The sequence below is a fragment of the Benincasa hispida genome, chromosome 11 (genome assembly GCF_009727055.1).
Source record: "Benincasa hispida cultivar B227 chromosome 11, ASM972705v1, whole genome shotgun sequence".
NCBI lineage: Eukaryota > Viridiplantae > Streptophyta > Magnoliopsida > Cucurbitales > Cucurbitaceae > Benincasa > Benincasa hispida.
In genome coordinates this window covers 38,055,785-38,075,839 of record NC_052359.1, presented here as the reverse complement: position 1 = coordinate 38,075,839, position 20,055 = coordinate 38,055,785, and the positions used below count along the sequence as shown (strand labels likewise).

Below are 20,055 nucleotides of genomic sequence, written 5' to 3'. Positions count from 1 at the left end.
AATTTTTTTATTCCTAAAATGTAATTTGATAAAAAAATATATATAATTTTTCAATAATTGAATTTTAAGACTAAAATACTAGTTTCTTTCAATTTGAAGTTAACATGTTACAAAATAAAAAAAATATATATCGATCATTTTCAAATTAGTTAAAGTGACAAAAGTCTATGAAGTCTTATTTCAAAACCTAGTAAAATCAGATATAACACATTTAAATTGTTGGTAGATATAACATATTACAAAAGATATAACAAAATTTAAATCAAGCTCTAAGAGTCTATCAGTGATAGACTATATCGCTAATAGAGGTATATCAGTGATAGATTTTTGTAAATTTACAATTTTCTAAAAATGTTGTTATATACTTAATTATTAACTTTAAAGTCCTATTCATTGTAATTAATATATATATATATATATATTATTTGGAGTGAGAACTTAGTAGAGGATTAATATTGTAATAATTTTTAAAGTTTAAGATTAAGACTGTAACCATTATCTAAATATGAGGTGAAATTGAAATATAGAATTGAAATAGATATAAATTTGATAAGTTTTTAGTCAAAATTAATTCCTTTTTTGTGTGGGAGTCTTATATGAACAATGAAGTATTTTAAAGAATTTTTGAAAAAAAAGAAAAGTGTGTTGTAAAGAAATGGGTGCATAAATCATAATAATGGGCTCACTTCAATGATTCCATAAGTTATCAATACTATGGTGAAAATGACATTAGAGACCTTAACATATTAAGAAAGTATTTGTTTGTGGCTATGGGATGAATCACACATTCCAATAAGGAGAGGCCAATTTCTTTCTTTTCTTTTCTTTTTTCTTTTTTCTTTTTTTGGTTTTTCTGGAAAAAAATCTATATTTTTTTAAATCTTAGATTTCACTTTTCCCAACCTTTTTGTTGGAAGCTATTATTTTCTGCCTTTGTTCGAGTATAATTGTATATATTTTTCCCTAGATTCATATATGCGATTCATTTGTGATTAATGAAAGTATTATTCTATGAATTGTGTAGAGATCTAATTTCAAAAGATAGGAATAAAAAATTGTGCAACCACTTCATTACGATTGAACATGTTTACAATTACCTACAACGAGAATGAAATGTAGGATCCACAAGTTTTGATTGTAACAAATCGTTTAATAAGATTTCGCCAACATAAATGGTAATTTTACTATAATTTCTTTATTATGTAGGATGCACACCATATTGTTTTAAACATTTTACAATAATTAATTGTTATTTCTCTCTCTTCAATTAATGTTCTCATTTACGCAATTTTGTCACTCATTCTGGTTACTCGTTAAATTTTCTTTTCCTCTTTTACTGACATTTTTCAAATTTCTTTTTATTAAACGTATTGAGCAGCATATAGCAAGTAACAAGTTACGAAATCTCTTTTTTGGGAAAAAAAGGAGGGAGAAAATTACATTAATGAAAGTAAAAAGAGGAAAAGACATATGATACAAATAACTAACGATTAGCGAGAGTCAAGTATCGGCATGCATACATAATGTGGTTAATTTTGTAACTTACTTTGTGATAATGCATGTAAAAGGTTACAAAATTTACATTTCTAGAAAAGCATATCAGATTTCATTTGGATTTTATGAAAATGGTCATTCGTACAATAAACGCTATAAATAAATAAATAAAAATGTGTTTTATGATGTGATAATGTAAGTCCTTTTGCAGGTGATCATATGCAACGTTGATTCACAGTGTTTGAAGGAGAGGCTCAAAGTCATAAGAATTGAGAGCGAAATAAAGGTCCATTTGAATCGAAGACATTATTATATGGATATATGAATATTAAATCTCTAAAGTTTAAATGTTTGAGATTAAAATATCTAAGATAATTAATACATGTATTTAGATATGTAGGTTAAATGTCACATACAAACACTCACACATACATGTGCATGAGCCGCATATATACATACATACATACATACATACATACATACATATATATATATAACAAAATTAAACAACGACAAATGAAATATTAAAATTATATTCATAATATTTCATTTCTAATTAATTTTTTATTATAGTCATGGGTATGTTTTGTTTGTTGATCAACGTAAATCTAAATTATAAATTAGTATTATTTAATATATTGTTAAATTAATTATTTCTTTAATAAAAAAATAATAAATAAATAAAATATTTTACATTTAATAATTAAAGTTAATATTGAAAATTAGGTAATATAATTTAATTACTAAAAGGGTGTATAAATTAACCAATATACTAATAATAACAAAGAGTTGTTTTAAAATATAGAAAAATGAACCAACTTATTTATAAATATAGTAAAATGTCGTTGCCTATCAATAGAAAATAGGGATAGATAAAGGTAGATATTGATAGATTAATGTCTTTTATTATCTATTACTGATAGACGGTGACATTTTGCTATATTTAAAAATATTTCTAACAATTTAGCCATTTAAAATAATTATCCAACACTGAATAATAAATTTGATTGAATAGTTAAATAATATAAAGTATTAATCGAAATGTATTATTTAAATTTCATAAAGTCTAAATAATATAATTATATTTATTAATTAAATAAAAGTAAGTGGTAGTGATTAGTTATATTAATTTACTAATTATTTAGGTAATAATTTTATTGTTCAATCTCTCATACATAGATATCTCATCTAATTCTAATGCATGAGTATAGGAAAATTTATATTGGATAAGTTGCAAAATTATTCAAGGTTTTATTTGGTAATCATTTCGTTTTTTCATTTTTTATTTTTAAAAATTAAGTCTATTTTCTCCTTTTTATAATGATTTATATCTTTGTTGAATTCTTAGCCAAATTTTAAAAATAAAAATAAGTTTCTAAAAGTCATTTTTTAGTTACAAATTTTGGCTTGATTTTTTAAATTATTGGTAAAAAGTAGATAACAGAAAAAGAAATTTGGAAGTAAAAGTAGTGTCTATAGACTTAATTTTCAAAAATCAAAAATAAAAAACGAAATGATTACCAAATGGGTCGTAAATCTTAAAGAGTGAAAACTTGTGATACAAATAAGAATATTGTTCTTTACAAAAATATAAAAAGAAATTAAATGACTTTTAAAGAATGATACTAAACTTTATCAATATTTATAAATACTTGTCTCCATAAAAATCTTGAATTATATATATATATATATATATATTGAGAAAAAAAATCGTGAATTCTATGGTTACATCTTTTTTTCTAAATTTTGTTTGAACATTTCTCTCTTTCTATATTGTGGATGTACAAAATAATGAAGGAAAAAAAGTTTCAATTATTATGTAAATTAGAAGGAATATTCTTTGCTTGCATAATTCTCTCTCTTTTACCTTCTCTTTCTAAAAAGAAGAAGAAGACAAAATAAATAAATAAATAATAAGTTTTGAATTTATTGGATCAATATTCATTGCTTAAATAATATGCATAAAAGGAAGAGTTGACTCTAAACTCAATTGGTTCAAAATTTAGAGTTGCCATTTGCTCAACAAAAAACTTCAAGTACAATTTAAGATTATCTTTTAGAAACACAATAATGTCAATTTTATTAGTGAGAAAATAGCTCATCCCATGTGCCTTTTTTTTAACAACTCATTTCTCTTTTAATTTAAACTCATTTTCAACACTATCTCCAAACAACTTTCCTATATCACTTACGTTCCAAATATATTTTAAACTATTATCTTTACTCTCATGACGTTTTCATTCATGACCTTTTTTTTAAAAAAAAATAATTTATTCCATGTTCTTTATAAAATTGTAATAGCATAATCCTTTATATTAGGTTAAGTTAGATGAGTCTATAGTATATTTTTTTAAATGATAAAAATCACTTTTAAGCAATTAAAAAAAAAAAAAAAAGATCTTTTTAAAGATAGAAAAGTAAGAAAAATTATTTACACAAAATAGTAAAATTTTAATCTTTTTTTATAGAAACTGATACAAGTCTTATCAGTGTCTATCATTGATAGAAGTCTTTTATCAGTATCTATCAGTATTTTCTTACTATTTCTATAAATAGTTTGACATTTTTTCTTTATAAAAAAATTTTACTTAAAAAAAATTTAAAAAAAAGTTCATGTTAATTGATTAAATGTAAAAAAAAGTTCAGTCGAAATATACCTATACAATAGGGAAAAAAATAATTGAAGATATTATTCATATTAATAATGAAAAATAGACTATTCGATTAGAACTGATCAAGAAAAAAAATCCTAATTTACTGTTTTTTTTTTTTTTTTTGGAAATCTCTTTGCATATTTTTGTTCGAGTAATTATTTTCTATTGAATAAAGCATGACACGTGGATTCTTAGGAAAAAGGGAAAAAATGACATGTGTGTCCAATAAATTTAGATGAATTATCATTTCAGAAATTAAAGAAGTCAAATATTAGTTTTCTTTATTATTCAAGATTGAGTGATAGAAACTTATAACGTAAGCCATAATTGATCTTATTAACTATATTTTCTGTATATAAATATTATCACTTGTATTGTAACAAAAATAAATAATCTTATCTTTATATATATATATATTTGAAGAGATAATAAATATTATTTTAGATACCAATGAAACAAATATTTTATGACATTATGAGGTAATTGGATACATATTGTAGTTTTTTTTTTTTTTTTTTTTTAAGAAAAAAGGGCCAAACAAGTTGTATTGAAAAAAATTAGAGAAAACAAGTTCTTTTTTATTGGATTGCATCTCTTTAAGATAAAACTATTTAATAAATTTTGGTTTAAAGATTATTGTTTAATCATTTAGAGTTGTTATTTTACTTTGAAGTAAATTACTAACTAATTATAAACAAAATTCAACCACAGCAAACATTGTTTGAATATTAAATAAAGAAGTTTCTAAGCATTAAAAAATGGGAAATTTTCATTAGTAGAAAAATAAGAGAAATAATTTACCCAAAATAGTAAAATTTAGTCTTCATTTATAAAGATGGATAGGAACTTATAAAAGTTTATCAGTGTTTATCGATGATAGAGTAAAAGAAGTCTATCAAATATTAATGTAAAAAAATAAATATATAATGAAAAATAATTAAAGTATGGGAGACTGAAACTGGGAAAGTGAGCAACCGAAAGCAAAAAAATAAACGAAAAAATAGCATTGATAAAAAACTAAACAATTAATTAAAAAATAGAAAAAATAGGAAGAAAAAAATAGGAAGAGAAAGAAAGTGACGGATCATCCCTCACCATTACCTATAAGAAAAGAGAAGAAGAAAGAAGGTAGGCATCTTTCTTATTAAAGGTATGTGTAAAAAAAATTAATAAAAAATAGAAAAGAAAAAGGTGAATGTGGCTCTTAAAAGATGCATTCCAATAAAATAAATAAAATAAAATAATTAAAAGGATGTTTGGATTACCAACATGAGTTGAGTTGAATTAATAATATACTGTAACAAAAAAATAAAGAAACTAAAAATACTTATCTATTATTTTTATGGTTTTTTGTTGTAACCACCAACTCACTTGAGCTCATCCCTTTGTAAAGAAAAACTACATATAAAGAGGAAAAAAAACTGAGTAAGGAGTGAGTTCATAATCTGTAAAATTCAAAGAAAAACAAAAAGAAGTGATACCCTCACTTGAACAGTAGATGTAGACTTTTCTGGCCAAACCATTAACTACTGTATGTTCATCCTACTTCTTTTGCCATCTTCTTGTCTCTCTTTGCATCTTCTACTCGATCTTGGCTTCATGCAGGTGAATCTATGAAGGATTAAAGCTTAGAACCATTGATCTTTTCTTTTAAAACCCTCAAGAACTCTGAAGAAGGAGGAAAGGGAAGAAGACTCTCAAATAACTATATCTGAGCCATTTGTTTTTCCCTTTAGTGCGAATTGACAAGCTGAAAGACGTGTTCAGCTTCAGCTGATACGTGGCAGAGAATAAAGGAGTAAACAATTCTTTCCGAAATCCTCTTTCAGATCAATCTTGGGTTGTTCCCATCAGAGGGAATATTGGGCTGGACATTTCCATTTTAGGCCTATAAGTGGTATCAGAGCCAAGAACAACCCAAGATCAATTAAAAATTTGAATTCTTGCAGGAAAAAGATCAGATATAATCAGTCTTGAAATTCAAGAACGGCTGCAACTGTGAACCCTGAACCCTAATTTCTCTACTTGAGTATGTTTCCTACTGAGACCAGTGTGGTGAGAAGGTTGATGTGGAAATTAATGGGTAATTGTAGAAAAAAAAAGGTAAAAAATTAGAAGAAATGTGTGAATTTGAAAGCTTGACTCTTGGGTAAAACTTGGAAAAATTGGCTAAGTATAAACCATGCATTGGAAGCTAGAAAATTGACTAAGTGTTGTTCTATGTGTTGGCCTTGCTCATTTAAAGGTCATTTGTGCGTTTAAGGAAGCCAAAGTGTGGCCAAGAGAAACGCATGCGGCAGCCAATGTCGTGAGAGGTTGGCAAAGCATGCGGCAGCCTCAAGTTGCACGGACATAGGCACTGGGCATTGGAGTTGTGCGCGCTGGTTGATCGTGTAGTAAAAGAAGCAGTGCTACGCGATGGTATGAGGCAATGCTATGCGATGGTGGTATGCGGCAATGCTAAGCGATGGTGTTATACGACAATGCTATACGATGATGTTATGCGGCAACACTATGCGACGGTGTTATGCGGCAACGCTATGCGATGGTGCTATGCGGCAACGATATGCGATGGTGCTATGCGGCAGCAGCACTAGACGATGAGCTATGCGGTGATGAGACAAGCCATGGTGGATGCATGGTGAAACGTCTTACGTTGCTAAGGCTTGCGGTACACAAGGCTAATACTATGCGTTGGTGATGTGCTATGCGTTGGACATCTGAGGGCATATGGGCGCATAGGACAAGGCTAGTGGTATGCGTTGAAAGAGTGTTCACTAGAAGAAATTCGGGCTTTAATGTCGGTAAATCAACATTAAAGGGCTTTAATGTCGGTTGACAACCGACATTAAAGACCTTTAGTGAAATTTCCAACTGACATTAAAGGTCTTTAATGTTGGTTGGAACCGACATTAAAAACCTTCAGTGAAATTTCCAACCGACATTAAAGCCTCTGTTCTTTTTTTAAATTATTAACTGACATTGAAGCCTGAATCTGTCCATTTTTTTTTAAATTTCGTTGCCGAATCCATTTTTTTTTGTCAAAAAGTATAACATGACACATCATCATTGAACGTTGTGGCAATAACATATTATTCATGTATGGATTGTAAATCTATTACATTTAATTCACAAATTCTGCTATAAAATTATAATTTAAAAGGTTGTACAATAATTCAGGCCTTGAAAACACAAATTACAAGTAATACAAACATTATGATTTTACAAACATTATGAGATTACTGTCTCTCTCCACTTGGTAAGTATGGATCCTTTCATAATTCTTCTTGAACCAATCCCCTAGCTTCAACAGTGTCTGGTTATAGGCATCTTTGTCTGACCACTGTTGTTCAAAGGATCACAAACAAAAAAGGTTTAAGACAAAGGATTGAAAGTGAAAATGTGATAAGAATTCATATTCAGCTAACCGTGTTTATTGAGAATGTGCATAAATGGTACATTCAAGGAAAAATTCTTGTAGTGAATGTATTGGATCTAAAGTTCCCCAAGAAAAAGCATAAAGAGGTTGTGATACCAAATATTTACTCCTTTGTTACATCTACAAAACAAGAAAACTCAATAGTTGAATAAATGAGATAATCTTCTTTTTCAAGATCTTGAAGAAGAGAAGCTTGGTTACCTAGATATGAGATACGAAGACGATGGAAAATTTTTGGCAACATAACGATGCTACCACAACAAAGCCAAAAATTTACCTTGAACCTGTTCAAAGAAACACATTCCCAAAAATATTTCACAACCATTTGTTCTCAACAGAACTATCAGAATTCCCAAAAAATGAATATTCAAGAACACATACATCAATAAGCAAATTTAGCTCACAATATACTTCAAACCTCAAAATTTGTCACAAAGACTACCATAGTGCATGAATAACCCACAAACTACCATAGTGCGACCTACAAACTAGAGCATCTTGAATCAAATCTAAACTATAAATAAATAGTACCCATGAGTCATAAACGGGTGTTACATTCTAATCCAATATGGTCCAAAGAGAAATAAATAGTACCCATGAGTCATAAACGGGTGTTATTTCTAAGGGGAAAAAATAAATGCAGCTTCCTTTCGTCTTTTGGAAGGTAGGGATGCAACTTTGTACAGTTTTACTTTAGGTGGCATAAGTTTTGACCTTTTGACAATGACGACTTTTTACATTTTTAGTGGAAAGTAAAACTAGTGGGAAGAAATGCAAACATGGGTAAGTATATAATGACCAAATTCCGCCATAAGGTTCACTAGAGGATGAGTCCAGGCCAAAAGACAGTGTCAGTAGAAATGAAAAGAAAAAAAAATACGACATTAGTAATCAGTACCTTGATTAAGTTTTGAAATTGCAACGAATGACCAAGAAGGAGTGGCAATTTTCCCTCCTTAAGGTTCATGAAATGTGTTTCTGGTAATGTGGATCCTCGAAAAATCTCATAAATAGCAGCTCCCAAGGAGAAAATATCAACTTTGTCAAGATAATCATATCTTTCATTCAGAATTTCTTGAGGTATATAGCGTGCATCACCCTCTTCAATCGGTAGGCTCTTATCAAGAAGGGTAACACACCCAAAATCACCAAGTTTAAAGACACCATCTTTAACATAAATATTGTCAGGTTTCACGTCTAAATGAGCTACTCCTTTCTTATGCACAAAGAGCAATGCCTTTGCAATCTGTTTGTAGTTTCATTGTCAAAAGAGAAGCCATGAATTTCAAGAGTTACTAGTTTTAGAACCTAAAATTTGGAATGGATAAAGCTTATATATTAAATATTTTAAGGCTACATAAGAATTGGAATGTATAAAGATAAAACAATAGTACATAACTTATAACATTCCGGATCATTATTTTTCAGAAGAAGCATTTCCTATTCAAATTAACGTATTGAATGGACTGCAGAAATAAAAAATTTACTCTTTCAAGTAACAAAATAAAATTAAGCTTTCATTCATGTCATCGTGTGTTAAAAAAAGAAACATTTTTGGAATGAAATGTCATATGCAAATAATGTAATGTTTCACAGCTCACAATGGAACTAAACCTCACCTGATACAAAGCTCTCAGTGCATCTACCTCAGAGAATGGGTGAGAATACCAGCCAATTGATAAACTACAATCACAGATCTCCATTTGAATATAGAGTTGTTCATTCTCAAACCATGAAGAGTGGTATCCAACAGTGTTTTTCATGAGATCCTACACGTTCAATAGAGGATAACAATCAAGAAAAAATAAAAAATTGCACCAGAGAAGAAAAAGAGAAAAATGAAAACAGATAAATATAATAAATGGAAAACCATATCTAGATAAATTTACTAACCTAAAGCTGCCAAAGCTTGAACTTCCATTAAAGCTCTCCCCTCCTACAAAGGGAAGGAAAAACTTCAATTACACATTTGCGAGTGTTTAGAGGTTAAACATATACAGACACACACCAAAAGAAGTAACCTTTCTATGTCTTGATTCAATGGTCTTGTGCTTTGTTTGACAACATATAAGCAGCCATCAATCCTCTTCAATACCTTGAAGAAACGACTAAAATTTCCAGTCCCTATTTGCTGAAAATAAACTGAAGTTATTGCAAAATTCGATAGCCTGAATTGAATATTAATAGAAAAAATCTCAATCTCTATCAGCAGAAGCTTGCTGACACTAAGTAGATGTTTCTGGATACCTTTATCTCATGAAAATTAGTGTGATATCTTGAAAGACCATCTCCACTAAATAGCGTAGGAAAAAATTCTACACAAAATTGAAAAACACAAAACTAATTCATTTCCCAAAAAAATCTATCATACTGCAAAAGACAATTTCAAAAAAATGTTTTTTTTAAAGGAAACAAGACCTTTCATTGATCTAACAAAAAGAATCTAATGCTCAAACTTACAAGAAACGACATTAAAGGAAAATACAACAATGGATAAAACAGAGAAGAAACGATTTCAAAAAAAATGTTTTATTACTTTTGATGTCATTAAGAACTAAGTGAACTGTACCTGCACATTTTGTTCTTTGATTACTAAATGGGTCTACGCCTACATCTGAAGCATCTTTCAAATATGGGTTCTTCATGCAAGGAGGAGGCATAACTCGACAGCGTAGAGCAACTGCAGATTGAGAAACATAGTTTTGTTTCTTTGGCATTGTCATTGTCTCTTTCTCCATATCCACATCATCTGATCCAAACATGTCGTTTCCAAGTTCCACAACTCGTTCATAGCCAGATAAACTCGAACTCAGAGGATGTACTAAAACACTTTCTGCGCCAAAATGAATATAAAATGAAGAAAACTATTACATTACATTGTTCGAACAACTTAAATCATTAATTTCAGAAACGAATACAAGGCTGTCAGATTTTGAAGCCCCAAAAATATTTCAGATCAATGTCCCCATATTGATCAATGACTCTTACACTAATTCTCATTACTTGCAAGTGATTAACCATTTACCATTATTGATTTGAAAAGTTCAGCTTAACATGCTTACAATTAAGCGTATATCATTTGAACGTGATTATCTGATTTCTTATATCACTCCCACTCAATACAGTTAATTAACTGAGATAAAAGTTAAAGATCATTAATTTACCATGTATTTTTCTCTTAGTTTTAACAGTATTAATCTTCTCTGGAAACAAAATACTTGAACCAGAGGAACAACAGAAGCTTTTAGGGCCTCACCTGAAGAGCAAAGACACTGGTAGGCCTCCAAAAGTGAAAATGATTGAGAATGTGAAAATGTTTAAGAAATACTTAGTCGATTGCATAGCCAAACAAGCACTCTTGCGCCCACAACCTTGATGCCCCTTCTCACCTCCAGCGTCGACAGGCAACAAATGTTCACATCGACCTCACAAGATGCCACCCCACAGCCAACCTCTCCTTCGACCTACTTCATTGATACATGCAAGTTAAACCCATCCACCAGACTCACATCGTAGAAATGTAGGGGTAATTTCGACGACCCTAGTGTCATTTCCACTAATGTGGCTGGTGGTTCACCCTCAAATCCTCCACAATGTAGTTAGCCGCCGCAGTCGCCCGTGTCGCACAAGCCTTTACCGTTGGAGTCAAAGTTGTAGCCTTGTCTACCCCATATTCTCCCCGACCATTTGTTGGGTACGTCGATGATTACTTCCTGGCCACTTCTAAGGAAAAATCCCCCATCCTTCGGCATGTTCTGCCCTGCACCACCAAGAATTCCGGGCCATATGCTTTCATTACAGTTGTTGACTATGATGATTTGTTTCCCATCTGCACAAAAACAACACAAATCAATACATTTGTAAAGCTCTGTTCTCTAGGAAAAGAACACAATGGATTCAAGATGGGACCAGGGGGGAGTAGTACTTGTGATTAAGAAATGACCAAAGTCGATGGAGAGAAATGTGCAGGGTGTAAGCCCTAATCACTCGGATTGCAGAGTTGGAAGGGGGTCGGCTGATACTTCGACAGCTGAAAGTGCAGTGTGCGGCGGCAGTCGATGAGATGGTGTCGAACAGGAACGGCGAGTGGTGGGGCGAAGTGCAGTGACTGGTAATGGGAGGGAGGAGGTGGTTGATGGGAAAAATAGGGTTTAGAAAAGAAAATTGGGTGGGGGAGGGGGAAGTGAAGCGGGAAATGAAAAAAATAAAGGGGAATGGGTTTTTTTTTAATTAAAAAAAAGAAAAACGGATCTTTAATGTCGGTTTTAAACAAACATTAAAGGTACCTTTAATGTTGGTTTAAAACCAACATTAAAGATCCGTTTTTTTTAAAAAAAAACAAAACCGACATTATACATCCGGTTTCACTTTTTCCAACCGACATTAAAGTCCAAAATTCTTGTAGTGGTTGGCCATTATCCTAGTTGAATGCATAGGGCAAAGGTAAGCCATGCGAAAGAGAAGGATATGCGGCCAAAGATGAGCCTTGCGATCATCTAGCATATGTGACCAAGTTGCATCAATTAGATGCACAAGGTAAGATTGAATGGATACATATGCCAATTGGTGGAGCCTGGAGATAGGTAGGTTGCGGCAATTGGATGGGCACGTTTGTGGTTAGATGAACGCATATGAGGTTGGATGGACCCATTCAGGGTCGTCATTCGAACATGTGGCTTGTTGGGAGAAAATCTTAAGCCTTAAGCAAATGAGATGGTTGCACAAGAAGACATGCAAATTTAAGCATTTTGTGTTGGCTAAGGAAGAGGAAGACACCTTAGATTGCAGTGACTTGAAGGTTGCATTGATAATGTGGGGAAAAGACACCTAGACATGCGGCCAAGTAGGAGGTGTCAGCCTTAGAGAGATTTTGAACGCCTATAAATAGGGCCAAGGACTTCTCTTCAGATCATAATTCAAAGGACATTAAGAAGAGTGTGAAAGCTGATTGTAAGGAAACTATGCATTGATGAGAGAACGCATGCGTTGATAGCAAATCTATGCGTCGGTCATAAAGCTTCAAGAGGAGATGCAGTTGGACAGTGAAGTCTGGAAATAGCATCAACTTGGGACAAGAAGTTCTCCTAACATACTCGTGCATTTGGAGTGATTTTAAAGTCACTTGAAAGCTCCACGAGTTTAGTTTTCAGGGTAGGGCTACCAGAGAAGAAGCTCCAAGAATCGGGCTGGAAAGTGAAAAAAAGACAGAAGGGTCAAGCTGTCGGGTAAGCTTGGGCCAGTCTTGGAGATTTTGTGATTCCAGCCAAACCACGAGGTCTAAGCTCAGATTTTAAAGTAAGTTTCCTGAGATATTTTAGAGCATGTTTATAGAAGGAAATGTCTAAAGATAAGGCTTATAACTATGAATAATCTGAGTTTTAAATTGAATCTGAATCTTAGGGTTCAAAAGGGAGCCTGTTGTAACCAAGGAACATATAGAGAGAGGTTCCTAAACGATCAAGGTGAGTGACTAAAATATTTGACTAAATATTTACAATGTTTTAAAGAAACCATGTTTTAAAGAAAGATTATTCTCATGCCAGCTGGTTTTACAAAGTGGTTTCCAAACAAATCATGAGTTATGTTTTAAACGCATGCCATGTATGAAAATTTATTGAAAAACTATTTGTGTGTTTAAATACACCAAGCATGTGTTAGTAACTTTAAAGACGTTTTATGCATTACATGCTTTAAAGAGAAATTCATTTATGACTAGCTCTACTTGAAACACGATACTGAAGGACAGTTGAGAAGGTATCTGAGCAGCTCAATACTGAAGGACAAGTTTAGAGATGGTATCTGAGCAGAAGTACCTGAAGGTATGACGATACTTAGTATGGCCACGTGCACGTAGGTAGTTAAAATCAGAGATTGAGCATAAGGGTTCTCTCTTGACTAGCAGTTGATGGTGGGATTTAACCACAACAGGGTTATTCTCAACTAAGGAACAGTTTTAATGTTTTCTGATAAAAGTAGCTTTATATGCTTTATGCTTGGAAAATGTTTATACTGTAGTACAAGGTTATTGTAGAAATTTATATTTTAGTTTAGTCTTTTTATTGAGATTGTTGCATGAGAATCAGTTTTCTTTCTTAAGTCACTCACTGGGCTAGCAAGCTCACCCCGTTTTCAAATGTTTTTCTTTTCCCCAGGTAATGGTCAAATCCTCAGAAGATAGCTATGCATCTGCTCTGCTACTAAAGAACAAAGATATTGTAACTCGTCGGTTAGGTGGTTACTGTAAATATTGTACGCATGTTACAGTTGTTCATATAGGGACTAAGGTTTTGCACATCGGGACTTGTGAAACTAGTAATGTAATCACTCTAAATATGTTGTGTTTTTAAACTTAATAAAATTGGCCTGAGAGGCATCCACTGTATATGAATTTGTACATTGGTATTAGAGTTATTTCTGCAAGAGTTATTAGGCAGTAAGTGTCAACAGAAGGGTTGATAACTGCTGTAGTCATGTCATTTTCTAGGCTCAGAGAGTAGTTTGGGACGGGGTGTGACAGCTTGGTATCAGAGCAAAGGTATATGTAAGACCTGAGAAAAGGTTGAGTATAAAGTTTGAGTTTATACCAGCTTAATATCAAAGCATGAGATTTTGGGTGAAAGAGAGAGTTCATGCATTAGATTAAGTCTCATAAGTAAGTCCCTAACATGTGTACTTAATAATTAGACAAAGATGCTGAGGAGAAGTGGCAGGTTGAGTAGTAGACTGAGAAACGAATGTTGAACCTACCAGCTAGATCCAAAGGGGAAAAAAGTTAGAGACCCAGTAGGGCAAGAAACGACTTCTGCAAATGAGTCGAGTACCCCACGGGTAGATGTAGATCCCCAAATGGAGGATCGAGTATTTGATAGAATCGTCTAGAGATTGGCGGCAAGTGTAGGATCGATTCAGACCGATCCGGAAAAGAAATTCGACATCGAGAGGCTGAAAGTTTTAGGTGTCACGACGTTTGATGGAGCCAAAGATCCAGTAGATGCTGAGGTTTGGTTGGACTTGATTGAGAAATATTTTAATGTTATGAGATGCCCTGAGGATCGTCAGGTCGGGTTAGCAGTATTCTTTTTACAAAAAGGGGCTGAGAAATAGTGAAAAGTGATAAAGGCCAGAAGAAGTAGTTCAGAAACTGATAACGGGCAGAAATGCATGTTATTACAGTGCTAAGTTATTAAACAATGAAGGTTTGCATTGATAAAATATGTTAGATTGCATCCAAAAAGTATTAAGTTCATAACATTGCGGTCACATGCGTTCATCGCGTAAGAACTGTTAACTTTGGTATTTTTATGCAGAATATGCGTTAACGTAAGGCAGAAAGCGCAATCACAAGAAATCAATGGTCGAGCGCAACATTACCACAAGGCTTTGCAGTGATTTGTGCTCGCAAACATCTGCTCAAGAAGGATTGCCGCATAGAGTCGGCGCAACTTGGTGGGCGCATCTGGGTGAAAAGCATAATTAATCACGATGGGACAGAAAGCTGATGACAGTCAAATCCAAATTAAGTTGACAAACCACTAATGATAACAAGTACACTCAGCTTTTCGGTGAAAAATATTCGGCGCATCATTCAGAGAATTAAAGTCATCTCATCTGTGCAATCATAAGAGAGAAGCCGCCTTTCACCCCGAGGCTCTATAAATACCGAAGGCATCCTTCAGAAAAGGAGTTCAGTGAGTTTGGAGAGTTAGAGAATTTTTCCTTAGATAGTTTAGCCTTATTCTTAAATTTTCTTTTATTTTAAGGCGAAAGCGAGAGGAGGAGGTTGTGCTGATAGATCGTTCCGATGAGCTTGGAAAAGTGCCGGAAGCATCAAGATTAAAGAGAAGGCTAGCTCCTGCGGAAGCAGGAATATCTTTTGAATTGAATAGAGTTGCCAGAGTAAAAGCCTTGGGCAGTAAATGATTGCTACCAGGCTCTTTACCTTTATCTGCCATTGTTATTTTGTATTTAAACTCATTTATAGAAATGGAATTTACTTCTCTATATCTGTTCACTCTCTGTTATCATGCATGAGTAGCTAAATCTGTTGAATGGGTTGAGAAGCACTTAGCTAGCATAACTGGGGATCTTCATTCTATGCGATTATCTTGTATTATGTATGCTTCATTCGTCCATTAGAGATACTCGGGAAGGTAGTCTAAGAACATGATCTAGGCTTGGAAAAGTCAGGTTAGAATCAAGGCTCGGGAGAGTAGGATTAGAATGCATAATCAAGAGATAAAAGCTTAGGAATAAGCATTGTTTGCTATTAATGCATCGCATGCATCATAGAGATAGGATATGATTGTGTGCGGTCACCTTGTCTTTGTGTGCATCCTGCATCATCGTATAGGAAAAGAGTAGAGACTTAGAAATAAGCTCTATGGACACTTTTGTATTCAACACATACGTCTTAGACTTAGAAGCACCACATTTGCATTGGAAAATGATTTGCTATGCATGAGTGTAGCATAATCGCATAGTCTGACGCATTCCCAGGTAACGCTAGTTAAAGACCTTCTCAACCCATTCATCCACATACTCAGTGCATCTATCGCATAATCAAACTTTTCTTAAATCCACCGCATTTATTTATTTCATTACCGTAACAAAAAAAAAAAAACCAACAACTATTTAAGTTACCGATTACCGCAAAGTCTTCATGAAAAATTATCACTGCATATTGTTTTTCCAAGTCCCTGAGTTCGACCCTGGACTTACCAAGAAACTCAATGGGGTTTATACTTGGATTCCACTGAGAAAGCTTGATTGCTCAACGCATTTTTCATCACCGCATTTCATCCATAATTTCTTCTCATAAAATAACGCATCATAAACTATGACTTGGCATGAGTTCAGACAAGTATTTGAGGATAAATACTATCCTAGTGCTTTTAAAGAAGCAAAGAGGGAGAAGTTTCTTAGGCTAACTTAGGGATCGATGACGGTTGCTGAGTACGAGCAAAGATTTACAGAGTTATCTCAGTATGCCCTTCCGATCATCGTGGAAGAGAAAGAGAGATGTAAAATATTTAAGAATGGCCTAAGAAGAAAGATACGTACACCCGTTACCTCTACGTCTAATTGGGTGAATTTCACTCAGTTAGTTGAGACTGCTATCAGAGTTGAGCGAAGTGTAGTGATAACGGGTAGAAATGCACGTTATCATAGTACTAAATTCTTAAGCAATATTGGCTTGCATTGATAAAACATGTTAAATTACGTCCATTAAGCATCAATTTTATAATATTGCGGTCGCATGCATTCATCGCATAGGAACAATTAGTTTTTGTATTTTTTATGCAGAATATACGTTGACGCAAGGCAAGAATTACGATCATAGGAAATCATTAGTTGAGCGCAACTTCACCGCAAGGCTTTGCAATGATTGTGCTCGCAAACATTTGCTCAAGAAGGATTTCTGTAACCTAGTCAGCGCAACTTGGTGGGCGCATCTGGGTGAAAGGCTAATTAATCGCGATGGGACAGAAAGCTTATGACAGTCGAATCCGAATTAAGTTGACAGAGAGGGCCGACGTCTACGGAAGCAGGAACATCTTTGGAACCGAATTGAAATTTACAGTGTAAAAGCCTTGGTCAGCAAAGAATTGCTACCAACACATGCGTCCTAGATCTTAGGGCATCGCCATTTGCATTGGAAAATGGACCTTGCTATGCATGGGTGGTAGTAAGATCACATAGTTGACCCATTCTCAAGTGACGCTAGCTAAAGATTCTTCTGCAACTCGTTCAATCCGCATACTTCAGTGTAATCTATCACACAGACTGACTTTTTTCTCAAATCGTGCATGTTTATTTTCATTACAATGACATCAACGAAGAAACCAACAACTTAATTACAGTTAACGCGGTTTCCATCAAGGTTTTTCATAAACAATTACCAACTGAACTGTTTTCACAAATTCCTGCAGTACGACCCTAACTATACAGGAACTCAGTGGACAATTTATATTTGGAATTCCGCTGGGAAACTTGAGTGCACAACGCAATTTCACCATCGCATATCATCCGTAATTTCACTTCATAAAATTAAGCATCAAGTTTTTGGCACCGTTGCCGGGGACTTCGGCAAAATAGTGCGCTAACGGTAATTTTTCTGATTTCTTTGCAAACTCTCAATCTCTGGTGAATTATGACCCATAGATTGAGAGGACATTCAGATGGAGATTAAGAGGCCACCAACAACAAGAGAGAATACCAAGAATGGCGGAGCAACCGGAAGCAAGGGCCACTAACGCGAACAATATAATGGCCAACCCTATCCTTCTAGCGAATGACCGCAATAGACCCATTCGGGACTATGCGTCACCCAACCTCTATGATTTCTCGCCAGAAATCATGAGGTCAGCGTTAGATGGATCGAGGCTTGAAATGAAGCTGGTAATGTTACAGATGATCCAGGTTGCTGGACACTTTGGAGGAAGACGTGGCGAAGACCCACATGCCCACCTCCGAAGCTTCATAGAGATCTGCAACACTTCTGTGTTCCCGAATATCTCTACCGAGGAAGTTTGACTAACTTTGTTTCCATTTTCTTTGTGTAATCAGGAAAGGAAATGGGCATATTCTCTCGAACCGGGGGAGATAACTTCGTGGGAACAAGTGGTGGAAAAGTTTATGAAGAAGTATTTCCCACCAACCGAGAATGCTAAGAGAAAGAAATTAATAACAAATTTTGAACAAGAAAATGACGAATCGCTCAGCGATACCTGGGCAAGGTTCAAGCGGCTGGTAAGAGACTGTCCACATAATGGCTTACCAGACTGCCTGCAGATGGAGATCTTTTACCAAGGACTAAATCCCTCATTGCAGACCGCTGCCAATGCGACATCCGCTGGTGGTCTGCTCGACAAAATATATGAGGAGGTAAAGAGTATACTTGATCGCATTTCCAAAAATCACGAGGATTTGAGAGAAAGCGATCAGAGATTAAGAATTAAAGATAACGAAGCAAACAACGAGGCCATCGCCTCTCTGCAAAATCAAATGACTGCGATGATGAGTCTGATACAAGGCATCGCAATTAATAACACAAGAGCAAAGAAAGGGCAGGTTAATGCAATCGCTCAAACGATCGCAAGTTATGTCATTTGCGGAGATGCTCACCCGATGGAAGAATGCCCAAACCTGCAGTCGGTATGCTTCATGAGAAATAATCCCTATTCCGATACATATAACCCTGGGTGGCGAAACCACCCAAATTTTGCATGGAAAAATCAACAACAAAGCTTTCAACTTGTGGCACAAAAAGGAGGGCCACCCAGATTTTTCCGGCAAAACAACATTCCGGCACATAGCTAAGCTAGCAGCTCACAAACACCGCAATCTTTGTCCTTAGAGAGCTTGTTGAAGCAATACATTGAAAAAAATTAATCAGTGCTTCAGATTCAAGCTACATCCATTAGAAATCTTGAAATTCAAATGGGATAAATTGCGGGCGAGCTGAAAAATAGACCGCAAGGAGCGTTGCCGAGCTCAATTGAGCTCCCTCGCAATGCTGGGGGTAACGGGAAGGAACAATGCTTAGCAGTCTCCTTGCTAAGCGACTACATGACTGCGTAAGTAGGGGAGAAGCGCATTGTGACCTGTCTCTTATACACATCTAGATGTGTATAAGAGACAGGCTACCACTAGCTCTCCACAAAGATTGAAAGAGGAATAAAATGATGAAGAAAAGATCACAATAGTGGCCGCAACGCAAAATGTTATGATCCCATCGAAAATGGGCGACCCAGGAATCTTTACGATACCATGTTCCATCGGAGAGGTCTACAGTGGCCAACACTATGTGATCTTGGGGCAAATATAAACATAATGCCGCTATCAATCTTCAAACAATTGAATTCCGACACACTTACGCCCACAAAGGAAACTCTCCTGCTCGCGAATAGATCTTGAATACACCCTGAAGAAGAATTGAAAAATATCGCAATTTCAATCGATAAATTCATCATGCCAGCAGACTTCCTTATTTTGGATTATAAATCAGACGAAGATGCACCCATCATATTGGGACGTCCACTCCTTTCGACCAGTCACGCTCAAATTGATGTACGCAAAGGGGAGATTATAATGAACATTCATGGGGAAAAGCTTCGGATTAAGGGAGTAAGGATCCCAGAGGACAAAGAAAATAGGGAAAAGCCACCATGGACGTGAACAACCCAGTTTGTAATAAGTGGTCCCTAAGTTATTATATGACTCAACCTCATCAAGGACGCAACTCTTTTTAATACCCTTTTTCCTACATTAATCCTTCATGAACTTTCAACATCTTAATTTCGTCTATTATCGCATATCTTTTTTTCTTTACTTCAAAAAAAAAATTATTGTTTTGTTTAAAAATCATTTGACCCTCTCTTTGTTTGTTTACAACGATTAAGGCATAGGATTGCGAAGATGTTACATGAAGCAGCAAATTATCTCACTCCATCACCGCAATTCAAAGAA

General features: G+C 34.2%; 1 pseudogene; it reads right to left on the bottom strand.

Moving 5' to 3' along the window:
• Nucleotides 1-8,407: 8,407 nt before the first annotated feature.
• On the bottom strand, nt 8,408-17,897 carry LOC120090690 (annotated as a pseudogene).
• Between the last annotated feature and the right edge of the window lie 2,158 nt (nt 17,898-20,055).